The following is a 4,514-nucleotide window of genomic DNA, read 5'->3' on the forward strand; positions in this document are numbered from 1 at the left end:
TTTAGCAGCTGAAACTCACCCCGTAAAACACTGTAACTCTCCGTCGGTGTAGCATTACTACCTTGCTTATGTGATCTATGGTCATGTGAATCTATCTTGGTCAATCAATATTACCAGCTTAATTACCGAAAGTAACAACCGTGTGTTTGCTGTGCTGCAGCCTCCCGAAGGTGCTGATCGACGGGCCGTACGGCGCGCCGGCGCAGGACTACAAGGAGTACGACATCGTGCTATTGGTGGGACTTGGCATCGGTGCAACGCCTATGATCTCGATCATCAAGGACATCATCACCAACGCGAGGCGGCTCGACGGGGACGTTGAGTCCGGCAACGGCAATGGGGGCGACGCGAGCCCGTTCCGGACCCGTCGAGCCTACTTCTACTGGGTCACCCGGGAGCAGGGCTCCTTGGAGTGGTTCCGTGGGGTCATGGACGAGGTGGCCGAGGCCGACGAGAAGCGCATCATCGAGCTCCACAACCACTGCACCAGCGTCTACGAGAAGGGTGACGCCCGGTTGGCGCTCATCGCCATGCTCCAGTCCCTCCACTACGCCAAGAACGGCATCGACGTCGTCTCCGGCAGCCGCGTCATGACCCACTTCGGCCGGCCAAACTGGGCCCAAGTCTACCAACGCATCGCCGACGAGAATAAGGAAAAACGCGTCGGCTAGTACCATACCAAAAACTAATTACACTGCTCCTCCCGTTTTTTAACACAATACAAACGCAGCTGCTCACAAACATGCACATGCTACTTTCATTTTGCAAAATACTATTGCTCTACATATCAGCCACCGTACCTTCTAGCACCACACGCTTTGTGTGGATATATAGCATGACTATGCTCGAAAAGACGAGAAATTGCGCCTTTGAGTCCCAACCACTGCAGAAAATTTTGTTACTTGCTGATGGTTACGACCACCTCTGAAATTTCCATCAGTCAAGTGTGGATAGAAGCATCAAGCTTCTCCACCATAAATTAGTTAGGTATATACATGCACATAGGAGTACTATATAGGACTCCTAGAATATTTCCCCTTGCCCAATTGAGTCATATCAGTCAAGGCATGATGATCTTCTCGCCTCAGTCCACTCAACAAGAACAGCGGAATCGATCGGTCAGCAACATTTTTAGTGCGTGCATAGCATTACGTTTCTCAACTGACACTAACTCTGTGTTTCTCGGATATCACAGGAGTGTTCTATTGTGGCGAGCCGATGGAAGAGAGGAAGTGTCGATAGCAACGGATCGCTCGATCAAAATCAGACGACAAGGATCCCATCGTGCTGATGGACTTGGCGAACTACAGCTGCCATGTCATTTATGCGTGTGACCGAACAGCTGGTGTTGCGTCGCATCCGTGTCCAGGGTTGTTTATTTGCGTAGGACTGTCGGGGGATAATTTGATCGAGTAGGAGTTGTTACGTGGAAGAGGAGATATCTGGGCGATCCTTTGGCTAGGTGACGAGGAAGAAATTGACACGGCCGGCTGGTTGTATGGGAGCACGGTCAGAGATGGAGTTCGATAAGGTCACGAACAAGCTGCGCGAGCTCGCAAAGAAATTTTCAAGCAAGTCAAGCACAAAATTCGAGTTCCACAGCGAGAATTTCTAGTTTTGCAAGTCATGCAGCCAGAAGAGGTTTCTCCTTTTGTGGAACCCGTGTTAACTTTAGTGCCTAGATTAATAACGTTGTGATTTGCCTTACTGTGCCCTCCATTTAACATCATCTGCGGTTCTGCACCATTGTGAACAAACTAAACTGACCACTGGACGAATACATTATTAAAGGACATCATTTTCCCGTTTAGTGCCTAGACTAGTATTAAGGCACCATGAGTGAGCATTTGAATTCATAATAAGGCACAATGAGTCAGTATTTGGATTTCGTTTCTTTGAGGGACATGTATGACTCTTGAAGCCCATGATCAAAGGCTCAAAGTTGCATCCCTGTAAACTTAAACATTGAATAAAGCTCTCAAGTTCTCTCTCAAAAGACAAGACACAGTAATCACCTCAGACAACAATATTGGTCAATCTTCGTCAATTTTTTTCTAAAATGATGGCAAAAGATTTGCCTCATCTATTGATTAAGAAGAGAGTTATCCAATTAATTAACAAAAAATCTGGCAAAAACCATCACAAACACACAAATACCCCACACACACCACTATGGATAAGGCCTCGTCGACGCGGGAACATTTGCATCGTCGCTGCCACTTCTCCTCAAGCAAGCATCATCCCATCCCTTCTTCCTAGCAAACGACTCCGACTTCACCACAAATGACCATCGACTCGGTGCACACCGAAGAGGTCTTGCGAAGCCACATCAAGACCATGCCAAACACTCAGCCACCCACGACGGAGACATCACAAATCAAATTTTGATGGGGAGCTGCGATGAAGACGTATGCAAGGTTTGGCGCCGCGAAACATTTGTGACAGGTTCCGAAAAAGGACAGTCCATATTAATTAAAGGGTGTCACGCACATAAAACAACTCTTTTTAATATACGAAATTTTGCAACCATATGCACACAAATTTCCTTCTGTGTCAATAAGAACGAACCAGACATGAGGCACCACCAAATTGGGACTAATCAACTCAGCTATAATAACCCCCAAAAAAGAAAAACTCAGCTGTAACAGAAGGTTTCCCAATCAAACGGCAATGAGATCTGCATGCCCTGTGGAGCATGTAAACCGCGTACGGCCTTTCTTTTATTTCCGAAAGCATCACGTAGCTCCCTCCTCCTGCTGAACATGATTTTGTAAGACGCAACAAGACTTGTTTCGCAGCAAGGACCAAAGGAACAACACTGATCAAATGGCGTCATCAACTAAAAATTTAATCTCGAGATAGCAAGGTGCAGTTTAGCGCGGGGAACACGACGTCCGGTATATTCAAATCTCGCAGCCGTATGAACAGGCATGATGATGGACTAAAATAGCTTAGTTACTTATCAGATAAGATCATAAAAGATGCTTGTTTTGACAGAACTGCTGTTGACTCTACCGCTCTTGATGCCGATGCTCAACAAACTTCCGTGCATCAGGTTTCCCCTGGCTGTTGCGCTTAACCGGCCTGTAGTTGGTACTACCACCCAAGTCCAATATAGGATGGGGTCCTAAGCAACATTATAAATTGAATAGGAAGACTTCGCATTACACTCAAAGTCTTCAATTGTTCAAGTATAGTAGTTGCTAGCTGTCATCTAAACAACAAAATATTTCAGAAACTCTCAGTTATCCTCTCCGGCTTTATCTAATTGGGAAGTGCTACTAAGCAGGTCGGCATGTAAATATGTTCAGAAGTTATTTTTTATCCTATGACAATTTGATTTTTTGATAGTCAAATTCACGTCCAAATAGTGCTGCTACATGTAGCACGAAACTTGGCCTCGAAAGGACGGCATTTTTATGTTATAGTTAATTATAAGTCGAATGCATATTTTTCTTAGATTTTAAGTCCCTATTCCTGTTGTGCTATGTCTACTACAAGTTGTGCCCGGATCCGGCGAGGGAAGGGCAATGACGGTGGTGCGCTTTCGGTTCGCTTCAGTGCTTGTAGTCGTCACTGGTCTATGAATTTGGATGTAATTTTTATTACTTCTGGTGTTCGCTCTACTGCTATGATTGAAGATGAATAGATAGAAAGTTTTCCAAAAAGAAAAGTTATGTCTTTTTTCTTGGCTCATTTTGTACTTACCACGCGCTGTTGGACGGGAAGGCCTGCAAGGGTTCACGTTGCGGGTCGATTAAATCAAACGAAATCGTTCACTTGTTCCGACCTTCCATGGGGACGATTCGTTCGATCCAGGATCGCTCCAAATCTGACATTCCGTCCGTATTAGGGTCCAAACTTTAATGGGCTTGACTTAATAATTTCAACGACACCCCCGTGTGGGGGCTCTCCTTCAGAAGCTCGTCCTCTCCGACACGCGACCGTACGCTCATCATGTAGCCGTGATGCTGCGTAGCTCATTCGCCGTCATCCATCACTTCGTCATTGACGTGCCCTTCTAGCTGCCCAACATGAATATTGAATACACGATGTGCGCCTGGTTAAACAACCTCCAAGCAAAATGGTGGTAGAAATTCCCACCCCTATATACAGATCGACGAGCTCGCTGCATGCCAAGGATCGTAGAGCGCAATGACGACCCTATTTTTTTCCCCAGTTTGCTCTCAAGCCGTTCATGTTGGCATAGATACGGGGCTCACCTCAAGCAACACTATATGTCAATCCCTACCCTTACATTTCAGAAAATGGACGGTCTGTACTAATTTATTTATTTATTTGCGGGGAAAGACTGTGTATATTATTTGTAAGAAAATTTTCAACCATTTGAAACATATTTTTTCTTCTACGACAATAAGATTGACCCAAGCACAACAAACTGAGCATTTTTTTATCAGAACACGCAAGAACTTTGTGCGGTGATATATTAATTAAGAGTGAAGAGTTTGTACAGACATAATGCCTAATCATAGAGAGAGCCAGAAGCCTCCCTC

This window comes from Triticum aestivum, chromosome 1D (genome assembly GCF_018294505.1).
Source record: "Triticum aestivum cultivar Chinese Spring chromosome 1D, IWGSC CS RefSeq v2.1, whole genome shotgun sequence".
In the NCBI taxonomy this organism is placed as follows: domain Eukaryota; kingdom Viridiplantae; phylum Streptophyta; class Magnoliopsida; order Poales; family Poaceae; genus Triticum; species Triticum aestivum.